The 13,830-nt window shown below is 35.3% G+C and overlaps 1 long non-coding RNA gene across 1 annotated transcript; it reads left to right on the top strand.

Moving 5' to 3' along the window:
• Positions 1 to 1,668: 1,668 nt before the first annotated feature.
• On the top strand, positions 1,669 to 12,509 carry LOC141378067 (uncharacterized). The gene is made up of 3 exons (XR_015511393.1): positions 1,669 to 1,838; positions 11,003 to 11,078; positions 11,194 to 12,509. It is a non-coding gene; the product is annotated as an uncharacterized LOC141378067 (long non-coding RNA).
• The last annotated feature ends 1,321 nt before the right edge of the window (positions 12,510 to 13,830 follow it).

Raw genomic sequence — 13,830 nt, forward strand, 5'->3', positions numbered from 1 at the left:
TATCATTCACATTGCATTTACAATAATCACAATCTTTTAATGTTTAATTGTACAGATTTATACTGAATGCATTAATGCAGGCTAAACAAACTGTTTAATTAATAGCCTAAGAAAGGATTTAGGTAAGTCCCCTTTTTGTTGTTATTATATTTTACAGGGAAACCAAAATGCTTTCATACATGTGATTTGAATGACGCGGGAGTCAATCTATCTGCAGTGGTTATAAATGTTGAATTAACCTACAAATTCAAAAAAGTTATTAATCCGCAGGTCACGTGTGTTCTGAACTGTGGGTTGTGATTAGTGATCCTTTACACCCGATTCACACCGGGCTTCAGCATCAACACTTGAAAGAGGGCATGGATGAAGTTGGGGTTGACGCAATTGTCATAGCAGTGTCAGCCAATAAAATTAGTTAGCAATCAGCTGTCTGAGCTGGTGTATCTGCATACAGCGATCTGATTGGCAGACACTTTTATTGGCACTTGAAAAGTTGAGAAAATCCCAACTTCTGCAGCAAGCAATGCCGCTGAAGCAGCGCTGAAAGATGCACAATGCAGTTCAGCAACGCCTAATGTCACTCATTCAAAGTAAATGGAAAGCATTGACACTGATGCCTCGTGTGAATGGGGCGTAACACCCCTAGTGCAACATGCTGGCTTTTTTCAGACACACTGAAAAAAAATAATATTCAAAAATGATTCCTTGGATTTACTAAATGGTTTTAAGTCAAGTGGTTGTAAAAAAATATTTGGGCTGACATTAAATAAACAAATTAAGTTCAACATTACTAAATTTTATTTGATTAAATTCATCCCATATAAATTGTTTGCCACAATTATGCAGAAATCAATTCTTTCAGAGCATGCATACAATGCTTGATTTTCATTTGAAATGAACTCTGATTGCATGTGAACATCAGGTTTTTGCATTAATTATTGTTGAGACTAATCTAGCTCTATACATAAAGATCTGCTGCAAGAAAGTACATCCATCCCCAGTACTGAACTCTAATGTGGAACATGACCTTGACAATGATTCAGCATTCTATACTTGTTATGGTTCTGTAATGTAAGGTTTGTTTTAATCAAACCAACCTGCCAACACAAAACAGCATTGGTCAACCGCTGTAACAAAGTAGCTCTCTTAAACTTGGGGGAGAGTTAAGAGTCATTGAGAGAATGTGAAAATCTTGCAGTCAAATACACTTTATCCAGCACATACTTCATATGCAATCCCTCACCACAGTTCTCCTCCAAGTTACCAAGCTCTCCTACTTTACAAACAGCATGTCTGACCTCTGAAGTGATGTGAGGGGAGAGGAAAGTTGAAGACCTTAGCTCCAAGTCAAAAAAATGTATTACTCCATTCAACACATTGCTAAAGCTGGAGAGCAACTATCACGCCATCAGTGCTGACCATTACAGCAGTCATAAATAATCCATAGATGTCTTTCTAGAGAGTTAACCCGCTCTAATAATCCTAACTCATGCGTGTCTGTTCCAACTGGAGGGATCTGGACTGTCATATGAGACTTAATAAATAACTGCAGGTATGTGCATGGCTTATGTTCACATTCCTCCGGACACTGTTCGAGTAAATATTTAATAGCGGGATGTTGCAAAATTCATATTCCTGCATGGAGGAGTGGGATGGTGGATGGGCATTGTCTACACAAGTGAATGGGAGAGGAATGGGCTGATAGGAGTAAACGAGAGCGGGACTCTGGGTCAGACGCTGTTAAGATAAGACCACACATACTCCAGGGGGATCAGAGCAGCTGAGAGCTTATGGCGAACAGAGGTTTGAGTTGAAAGAGAGGTGAAGCGATGGCGCAGGTGAGAGAAATACGACGGAAATAGGAGAACTGTATGGTTATCAGTTTATGTGATTAGATCGGGAGGACTTGTTTAAGAGCAAAGACAGACCCCAAACAAGCTTGTGTGTGTGTGTGTGTGACTGTTGGGTATTTTGTGGGCGGGAAGAGATTAACCCTCAGGATGTGGATGCTTCTGATAACAGCATTTTGCAGGAACACTGACTGGGTGTTGTCAGACACCTTGCTATATATTTGTTACACATCGATTCTTATTCAAGTCAGGCTCACCTTCTCACCTGTCATGAGACTTTTCTGACAGAAAGGCTTTTTCTGTCAAATCATCGAGCACCATTATCAGTGTTTTGGGGTATATTTTGCAGCGGTTACTATAATAGACTATTGTTAGCAAACAGTTTGCTATGTTATTTATGTTTGATTGACCTTATTACATTAAAGGTGCAGTATGTAAGTTTGACACCCAGTGGCTGAACTAGGTATTACATTCCAGAATCAAAACTAATGCAAGCGCAGGTTGCCAGATTAAGGAGCGAGTCTGGCGATTGAGGCTAAAGACTTAGAGATTTAAGATTTAAGTCTTGTTCTAAATAAAAGCACTATAGAAGGAACATTTTCCATATTTAAAGGAGTTTTTGTTCTGACCAACACCTTGACACCTTGAATAGATATTTTAGAAATGGCTTCTATATCTGACAGGTGAACAACAGAAAACTGACAATGATCACCTTAGGTACATCTCATGTACTGTTTTCTGTGTTAAATGCTAATAATGTAAGTTTGAATGGCATTTTTCATTACATTTATTGCAATATACTTAAAGCAGCAGCAGATAGTACACCTCAGATCTTATAAAATAAACAGTTTGAAATTGAACTTTAGAACTGTGACTCAAAATCATTGTATTAATTAGATTATAAACCTTACCATTTCGTGAGTAAATGCACTGTTTACACATTTGACATTACAAATTCTGTGGGTGGATAAGTATTGTGAACAACTTCGACGAAAACATATGGAGAACCACTTTCACATGTCGAGATGTACATAATGTGTGAGTGTGTTGGCGCTCACCTGCACATAAACCAACGGCGGTTTATCATAAGTATTTTATCAATATTTTTTTCCACAGTTGGTATTAAGAAGGAACCTAGAAACTTTATCAAGCAAACACTATAGCAGCTAAGTGTCTGGAAAAGAATCCAAATGCTTTTGTTTTCATAAACAGTGTGGATGTGAACATGCTCATTCCAGCAATGTTCCTGCATTCACACAGTGCAGCATTCCAGCAAATTACTGCTAATGTTACAACTTCTCTTTCCGGAAAAATGCTGGAACGAATTTCCCAGTATTTTCAAAAAGGGGCTGTTTACACATACAGACCCAACATGACACAATTTAGATCAAAATCTAACAGGGGCAGTTTCAGAGAGTTACAACATAGTATTTGTGTGGTACTGTGAGCTATTTTTAATGGTAAAATATGAAAGAATTACTTGTGTGGAAGACAAACCATATGATCTCTGAAAGGCAATATTTATGCTAAATATATAATTATTTCTAAATAAGTTTTCAATATAAGTATAACCAGAATTGCTCTTACTCTGAGAAAATTCCTGAAATAAACATATGGGTAATAACTAATTCATTATATGGGTAATAACTAGTTATAACTTTTATTTATTTATATATACAGTTGAAGTCATATTTATTAACCCCCCTTTCATTTATTTATTTTTTTTCTAAATGATGTTTAACATATCAAGGAAATTTTCACAGTATGTCTGATATTTTTTTCTTCTGGAAATGAAAGCAGTTTTAATTTTTTTATAACCATTTTTAAGTCAAAATTATAACCCCCTTAAAGCCATTTTTTTCAATAGTTTACAGAACAAACCATCATTATATAATAACTTACCAAATTACCCTAACCTGCCTAGTTAACCTAATTAACCTAATTAGGCCTTTAAATGTAATTTAAGCTGTATCGAAGTGTCTTGAAAAACAGCTAGTAAAATAGTATATGTCATCATGGCAAAGATAAAAGAAATCGGTTATTAGAAATGAGTTATTCAAATTATTATGTTTAGAAATGTGTTGAAAAATATCTCCATTAAACAGAAATTGGGGAAAGAAATAAACAGGGGGGCTAATAATTTTGACCATATATATATATGGGTTAATCACTATAGTTTTTGGACAAATAATACCAAATTCCTATTTTAATTACCAGCCCTGCTCTGTATCATCCTAATAGTTTCTCTTCCTTTAAACTTGCCTCTGTTCTCGTCCATCAATTGACAGGTGTTTGACTATGTCTGGCAAACGGTTGAAGCCAGATCAAGTGCCAAACAGACACACTCAAACACAGTGTTTCTAACCTGCATCTGTTCACTGCTCGCCTTTTGCCCTCAAAACAGGTGTTATGTCCAAGGGAGCAGGCCGTGCCATGCGACTGTTGAGTAAAGACAACACAGGCCTGTCTGCCCTGAGGCTGTGCCACACACACACACACCAGACACATTTACGCACACACACAGAAGATTAATGCACAAAAGCACCACGACTTACTACACCACCTGCCCCATCACAAACAGAGAATGATGGGTAGATTAACAAAGACGCCACGCAGAAGCTGCCAATGCCAGTCTAAGAGGCATAGAAAGACTGTGTGAGATAATTCACATAAACCTACTTCTTGAGTTAAATGAAAAAAAAAAGAATATAAAAAAAAGTGCCATGCTAAGAGCGCTATAAGAACTACACAGCATCTTAGAACAGCCACTCAATATGGCGAAAAGAGCCCATTGGAGTCAGTTTCATTATTGTTTTTGAGTGTTAAAAATATAATTTAACAGTTTCCCTACTTTGTATTGTTTATTTCTGTTGTTTTCTGTTTATTTATGGTTATGAATTGTGTTATGGGACCTTGATCTCTGCCGTTTTAACTTTTATGGTGAAAATTAAACTCCGCATTTAACAGTGTGTCTTTTATTGACCATTTTGTAGTTTGAAACAATATAGTATTGCATAAGAAATAATATACTTTTTCACAGTGATGGGTTGCGGCTAGAAGGGCATCCGCTGCATAAAAACGTGTTGGATAAGTTTGCGGTTCATTCCGCTCTGGCCACCCCAGTTTAATAAAGGGACTAAGCCGACAAGAAAATGAATTAATGAATGAATAATATACTGGTCATAGAAATAAGTGCATATATTAACAGAAAAGAACCAACAGTTCTACTTTGTACCCTAATTTACAACAACCCAGTCAATTTATCACTTTAAACAAATAAAAATGTCAAGAAAATATTTTTTTTCCCAAACTTTTCAACATCAAGTGAAATTGGATGAAAGATTTAGATAGGCATATATCAGAGTTCAAGACATGAATCATAAAATATGAAAAACTGTTAATTTACAATTTCTTTTATAGTGTACTTTCAGTATGAGCTGTGGTTCATGCAAATGTCATAATACTGTGAGGTGTACTACATTCCTACAATGCTGACAATTATAGCCAGTGGAATTTATTTATATGCTTTGGCACATATATCAAAACTGCCTAATGAAATGTCCAAATCCACAAATATAAACTCATGCACGCACGCATGCACGCACGCACGCATACACACACACAGTTGAAGTCAGAATTAGCTCCTCTTTGAATTTTTTCATTTTTTATATTTTTACAAATTATTTTGAACAGAGCAAAGAAATTTTAACAGTATGTCTGATAATTTTTTTTTTGGAAAAAGTCTTATTTGTTTCATTTCGACTTGAATAAAAGCAGTTTTTTATTTTTTGAACACCATTTTAAGGACAAAACTATGGAAACTAGCCCCTTTCACAGAACAAACCATTATCATTATCATTATACAATAACTTATAACTTATATATATGAAAAGGTGATAAGTTAAATTTTATTAGGTTTTCAGTTTTTCTAAAAAAAAAAAAAGATAGAGAGATAGTATAAGGTTTAACTTGTTTAACTTGCACTGAAACAGCTCACTTTATTTTAGTTTATGTTGTTAAATTATTACTGTGTAATTACTTGCAAGGAGCGAATTATGAATTTATAATGTATCACAATGTGAATTACTGTTTATTACCAATGTCCCATTTCATGTACACACCATAGTTAATGAACTCACAATTGCCTGAACTAAGTAAGCCTGACTTAATGAAGCTAATGAACAAGGTATAATCGGCTCATCAAGGTATAAACAACATCCAGTTGTACTGGTTTGGTTTTGACAACTTGAAACCAGTCCTTTAAGCCTGAGTTTGTTCAGCTATAGCTTCATGATAGGCTACAGAACCCAGAGGAAAGTAGCCACTCTAATTATTCAACAGAGAGTTTTGTGAATGTTTCAACTCAAACCGTTTGCTTTTCTCTTTACAATAAGACATTCAGTTCAGCTAACTGGCTGTAAGATTAGATTAGCCATGGCCAAGAAAGAAAGAAAATAAAAATCTTTACCCATACTTTAACAGCGTGTGAAATGCAGAGGCTCAAACACACAACTAAACAAAAGTTGTGTTTAACAGGAACATTTGATTATATCTTAATCTTGTTATGCATTCTGTCCTTGTATTTACCCGTCATCCCGACCCACTCTCACAGACCTCTCTATCCTCAAGGGGTGGAAAAAATGCAGAAGAAGGGTGTTGAGTGGCTTTGAGACTTCACTGATAATACAGTTATTTTTGAGGTAGCTGCGTGTGGTCCAGAAATCAACACATCTGCCCTGGAAAAATTACAAACAGCAGCAGAGTGTCTGTGTCAGCTTATACACAGTTAGCATTTAAGCAATAAAACTGTTTATGTTTACATTTTGCCACTATTAAACTGGCATGACATATTACCTGAGACCACAATAATCTAATTATTTAACAGCGTAATTCTAATTGCAGTAATTACCATTTTTAATTTCCTCTATTTACACCCACCGGCTTCATTATGAAAACAATGCCCTGGAAAACTGAATAAACGTAACGTGAAGGCTGCAGAAGCTCTGAGTATGGCAAGCAGTGTTAACATTTAACCTTACAAAATATTATTAATAGTACCTATTTCCATTCTATTAATATTTCAGTTAATAAAAAGCCTAGTAGTAATTTCATTAACTATTACATTAACATTAACTAGTATTTTTATTATTATTATTAGAGAACTTATATGGTAGATACTAGTGTGTAATGTATTAACAAAATAACGATTTATTAGATATTATACTTACTCTTTCAACAGTACCTATATACCAAATATGTACCTACAGTATATGATCAATATATCATGACACCATGTATTATTTTAAAGGCAATTTATACAAGACAAGTTATACAAGCTGTGTCATTTAAGTTAAAATTACTCATGGGATTAATTCAATTCAACCTAAAAATAAGACAACTGTATTTAAATACAGTGAATTATTTTGGAACTTGTCTATTAAGAATATATTAGTACTTTTCCCACAATGTTACAAGTAATATTATGAATTAAATTCTACCAATTACTGCTTGTTCTAATGTCTAATCAATATGTAGTAAAATAAATAAGCTATGATATGAATAATTATTTAATACTCAATTTATTTATTTATTTATTATTATTATTTATTTTTTATTTTTATTTTTTTGCTGCTTGTTCCAAATTACTTGTTTAAAATGAGCGGAAATGACACAATTCCAAAGATTTTTTGGGAAACTTAATAGTTTTTTTCAATTTACTTAAAGGGCACCTATGATGAAAAGCAACTTTAAGCTGTTTGGACGGATCTGTGTGCCGTTATAGTGTTTCCACTGCCATTTTGGAGTGATATAAACACAACAAAAATTTCTTGACATTAATTTAAGACCCAAATCCCAGTGATTTTGAGGCCCAGCGCAACATGATGTAGGAGTGCGGTTTTCCCCATCCACCAAATTAATTGACAGGCACCATATTTCTATAATAACATGTATACACACGTCCACAGAACTTTGTTTTTTTTTTTATAAACTAGAATTAAAATAATTGTTACAACTCTCTGTGATTTGTCTATGTTTTATAAGTTTAAAACATTTTTAAAACAGAGCATGTTCGTAATAAAGACAGGGAAATGCTATGTAATTCTTAACCACTATAATCACCAAAGCTGCATGGTGTCAGTAAATGCTAATATGTGTCAGTGCTGCAAACGACATTTGTCTGAGACTCATTATTTCAGAAAGGCTTGTATAAACTCCACCACAAATACATCAAATAAATGACTTGGTACTTCTGAATAATGAGCTGTATTTCAGCTTCATCCATTTCTGTCTCTGTCACTGACAGCTGTTTATCTGACGTAACGCATGATGAGAAGCAGACACATAACTGGGAATGGTGGGCGGGGAGAAGCAGCTCATTTGCATTTAAAGACACAGGCTACAAAAACAGTTATGTATTCAGACACCAAAATGGGCAGATTCTGTAGGCTATCATAAATGATTTGATAGGTATATTGAACTAAAACTTTTAAGACACATTCTGGAGACACCAAATGTTTATATTACATCCTGAAAAAGGGGTGAAATAGGTGCAATTTAAATTAGTTACGTTAACTTAATGGATTTGTGTTAGGACAACCTAGATAAAATATGTTGAACCCTGGATTATTTTATTTATTTTTTACAGTGTAGGCTAGTATTATAAATAAATAGGCTACTAGTAGCTTAATAAAGTAAATGAATTTCAGTGTCCAAAAAATATTACCCAATAAATAACTTATAGAATATAAAAATGTTTGATGTTTCAATGACAGGTCCTCATAAAAGTCATTAGCAAACTTTTGATAGTACCAACAAATAGATGATGAGGTGTGAGGTATAGCCAACTATTAGTAGGTATCTGATTAATTAGGTTAGATATTTACTTGCAGCGTTTTATAAACTAAAAGTTAAGTAAGCCTCTACTTAAACACTAGCACTAGCCTGTGAAAAAGTGCTCATAACAGAGAAGATCCTGAAATATAGTAGCAGGAAAACAGATCGCTACTAATATGTTATTCTTTAAGATTAAATATTAAAACGGCCTTCGTAGTCACCGACGGCGTCGTTGGAGGTCAGACTGGCCATGTACAGACAGTAGCAAGTGAACAAACAGCAACACCTTCTCTGTAAGCATTCCTGACATTCTCCACTATCACTCAAAGACATGTTTATCTTTCTCTGTTGCTTCCAAATTACAGGGTAGAGAGAAAGAGAGGGAAGCTTCAGGTGCTCCAGAACAGCTGGCGAGATCAAGGGAGAGAGGTGGATAGGAAAATATTACAAATGAATATCTCTTGAGAGATGAAGGGTAAACTCAGAAACGCTGTATGTGCTGATGAGTGATCCTGTAAAAAGGAGATTCTGTGTACTCACGGTCGCAGATAAGCTGGCACGGAACAGCATTGTTAGCCTACAGCGCTTTGTTTTCCTCGGCACATCTGAGTACACACTGTGTCAAGCAAACACACTACAGTAAACAACACAAATCAGCACTCAAACACAAATTAGCCGTGGCACCGGTAACTTAGATGATGATATTTTGTATTTCACTTTAGCCTGTAGTCTTGCATGTCCCTAATAAATAATAATAATAATTCAATAAATGATAAGAGCAAGTTATTTTTTATTGATTTTGCTCTAACTCAGTGGTTCTCAAACTGTGGTAAGTGTACCACTAGTTGTATGTGGGCTTCCTTCAAGTGGTATGCAGAGGAATCCAATATGTCATATGTACATGCAACATATATTTCAAAATTTATCAAAAATGGTTCATATATGAATATGATGACATATACCCTATATTTATGAGGTCCAAGCAACATGTCCAGGTTTTGATGAATAGGTTACCATAGGTTAACACTTTACATTTAAGTACAGGAGTTTTTTTTTTTTTTTTTTTTTTTAAGAACAGTAGCCTACCATTTTAATGAACTTTTAAAAGCACATTTTAATTTACATGTTGACGTTTTATTTTGTTTGTTTTTTTATGTATTTCACAGTATTATCTTGTAGAATTACCTATATTTTACTGTGAAGTTACAATATGATTTCTGTGATTTAGCAGTTGGCTGCAGTTAAAATATTTGATTTAACTGTAAAGTTACAATTATAGCCCGGATTACTGCAATTTAAAATTGGTGCTGTAAAATTTGAAAGCAAATTTAGGTCACCTAAAAATGAAAAATCTGTCATGATTTACTCACCATAAGATTTTTCCAATTTTGCAAATATGTTTTTTTTTTTTTTTAAACACCATCAAAACATAACAAAACAAAACAAAACAAAAAAAGGATTGAAACAACCTGAGAATGCGTAAATGATGACGGAATCTTCATTTTTGGATGATCTGAGAAGACACTTAAATCAAAATAAAAACAAACGAACACACTTTTTACAAATCTATTTAACAGTTTAATGACATCTGTGTAAACATTTCAAAAAAATTTCAAAAGGTGAAGCCTCTCTCCATTGAACTGATAAATACTATAAGAACATATTAAAACATCTTCTGACATCATACATAACGTACACATATACAGTTGAAGTCAGAATTATAAGCCCCCTGAATTATTAGCCCCCCTGTTTATTTTTCTCCCCAATTTCTGTTTAATGAAGAGATGATTTTTTTCAACACATTTCTGAACATAATAGTTTTAAAAACTTATTTCTAATAACTGATTTATTTTATCTTTGCCATGATGAAAATAAATACTATTTGACTACATATTTTTCAAGACACTTCTATACAGCTTAAAGTGACATTTAAAGGCTTTAATAGGTTAACTAGGCAGGTTAGGGTAATTAGGCAAGTTATTGTATAACAATGGTTTGTTCTGTAAACTATTGATAAACAAATTAGCTCAAAGGGGCTTATAATTTCATCCTTAAAATGGTGTTTAAAAAATTAAAAACTGCTTGTATTCATCATTTGGGAAATATTTTAAAAAATAGAAAAAAAATCAAAGGGGGGCTAATAATTCAGAGTGCTCTCTCTCTCTCTTTCGCTCTCCCCGTGTTCGCAAGGGAATGCAAGAGATGATTGAGAGAAAAACAAGATTTGCATCTGAGAGTGAAATCTGCACAAGAGTGCCACCTGGAGTTTTTCCTGGTTTTTGCTTTGAATTTAAATGAGTTTTCTTGTGTAATGACAGGTGAAATTCCAGATCTGAGGTCATCATTATCCTCAAATGTGTGAAGAGCACGTGATCAAATCGCATAATGAACTGAGTAAGTAAACAAGCAAAACAAGGAAATACACATATTCTGACCGTCAGAGAGAAGGTTTGACAGAACATGAGTTGTGGAGTCTCTGAGGAGAACCTGTTGTGTCCCGTGTGCTTAGACATCTTTACAGAACTGCTTTGGCCACGGTTATTCTGGCGCTCCACAACATCTGTCAATCCGTCATTAAGAGCAAGAGTTCAGCTTCAGAGGAGCTGTGTGATCTGCATGAAAAGAAGCTCAAACTCTTCTGTCTGGATGACCAGCATCTGCTGTGTTTGGTGTGCAGAGACTCAGAAAAACACCTCAATCACAGCTGAAGAAACCGTACTGCTTCTCAAGGAGGAGCTGAAGATCCAACTGAAACAGTTGCAAGAAAAACTAAGAACTTTTTAAGAGATCAAACAATCATTTGATGATGCAGCCCAACACATCAAGGCAGAGTCAGCAGAGCAGGAGACTCTTGCAGGAGGACTTTGAACAGCTTCATCAGTTTCTGCAGAAGGAAGATACGAGCAGAATATCTGCACTGATGCAGGAAGAGTCACAAAATGACACTCCAGATTGAACAAATAGACAAAGATATAGAAGCTCTTTCAAACAACATCAACGCCAACACTAATGATTTATCTACTGCCAACAAGCCCTTTCTGCAAAACTTCATGTTGTCTAGAGAAAGAGTCCAGATAACACTGCAGGATCCACAGATGCACACTGGAGTGCTGATAAATGTGGCAGAACTCATGGGAAGCCTGAAGTTTAAAGTCGAGATTGTTCAAATCACTGGATCCAAACACTGCTCCTCTTCTGCTGACCATAACTGATGATCTGACCAACTTAAAGTCCAGTACAGTAGGTCAACCCTATCCAGAAAACCCAGAGAGGTTTGACTATTTCCACTGTGTGCTGGCTCTGAGGGCTGTACCAAAACAACACATACGGGTCTGTCGAAGCAACTAACCAGAGAAAAGAAGATGATTTCCTCCATGGCAGAGTGTGCCGTGTGCGGTTTTGTCTGATCAGTACACAACACAGTCAGCTTTCAGTCACCGCACAACTTTAAATGTTCAACAGAGACTGAAGGTGATCCGGCTGAAGCTGGACTGGGACGCAGGGATGATTTTGTTCTCTAATCCACTCTCTAACACTCATCTACACATTTAACAGCACATTTACAGAGGCCGTCTTTTTATTTCTCAGGGTTCTTACACCTTTTCCAACTTCAAATTCCGCACTTTTCAAGCATTTTCAATGTGCTTTTTTATGCTTTTCCAGCACCTAACAACCACAATAAATTCCGTTTATATATGCTGTATGTACTTTTTTTACATTTAAATCCATTGTGCTATTTAAAAAAAAACACAATATGACATTTTAATTTAAATTGTTGAATACTTTGGAACATTAATATTTTGGGATAGCTCACCCAAAAATGGTAAAAAAAAAAAAAAAAATGTGCCATTATTTGTAACTTTAGGTGGTTTCTAAAACAAAATCTGTCAGTGTTGTTTTTATTCTCTCGTACCCAGACCTTAACATTTTCACAGCTGTAGCTCCCTGTCATTTGAAGGAAAGCATTGACTAAGTTATTGACAGCTGATATTGACCAATCCATTCGCGTCCAAGAGCAGTGGGCCAGAACTTTAAAGCGGGGCAGGCATTGCAGGCTTTGATTACTGCAGCAAGTTGACATGTCAACTGCTTTAAACTATTAATGAGCATTGCGTTAGCGATTTTTTGTGCAAATAGGCATTCTGCGTGAATGTCTCCTGAATACGCACATGCTGTGCACATTTTGCATTGGAAACTGCTAACACAGCCACAATTTTATCCACTCACACAAATGCTCCCAAATTTATTTTGAGCTTTTATAAATAAATTGTCACATATGCAACCAAAACGGTTGCAATTTCGAGCCCTACAATTTCAAATTCAAGCAGGTTCAATCACTTTGTCCAAAATCCAAGCACTTTCCTAACCTTGAAAACACTGTATCAAACATCAAGCATAGAAGCAAAAGGGCAGATAAACTGCTGGTTTCATTCAACAAATGGCGTTGTCTGTTCCAAATCACCAGCTTCAGTGGGACACTACTGCGGCACTACAGAGCAAAATTACTGTTAGCTCAGTTTGAACATGATGACAAAACTCTAGCTCAGTCAAACTGCAACCATTTGAACAAAAACGTCTGAAAGACATTTCCATCACAAATACACAATGAAGAACTGTCCAACAACAAATAGTGGTTTTAATAAACCCAGGCAGAGCATTTCAAAACAGTTGATATGATTTACATCTTCCATTTGCAGAGTAATCTAATGCTGGGTTTACACTTATTGCAAAGTGAACACATGCACCACGGCACTTGCTCTTGAATACTAGCAGGATGTTTCTTGCATCAAGCAAATTTTTCATGAGTTGAATATTTGGAAGAATATATGCAAAAAACTTGAAGTGAATACAAAACTTGTGAATTTGCTGTTTTCACTTCAATTAAGTTTTTGCAAATATTACAAAGATTTTTCCTCGTTTTGCGTTTCACTTAATTTGTGCTGCTGCTAAAAATTCCCCACAATTTATGCATTTGCAATGACTTGTATTTAATCCACCCACCTGAAAATGTAACTTCACATTTGGTATCAATCCAGCATAAGAGCTCCATCTTTTTAAAGACAGCTTCCTCTCTGGTCTCCAGCAGAGAGACACAAACTGAGTCTGCAACACACCCTTTCATCACAACGGGACAAGGGGAGTCATG

The sequence above is a fragment of the Danio rerio genome, chromosome 16 (genome assembly GCF_052040795.2).
Source record: "Danio rerio strain M-AB ecotype USA chromosome 16, GRCz13ab, whole genome shotgun sequence".
NCBI lineage: Eukaryota > Metazoa > Chordata > Actinopteri > Cypriniformes > Danionidae > Danio > Danio rerio.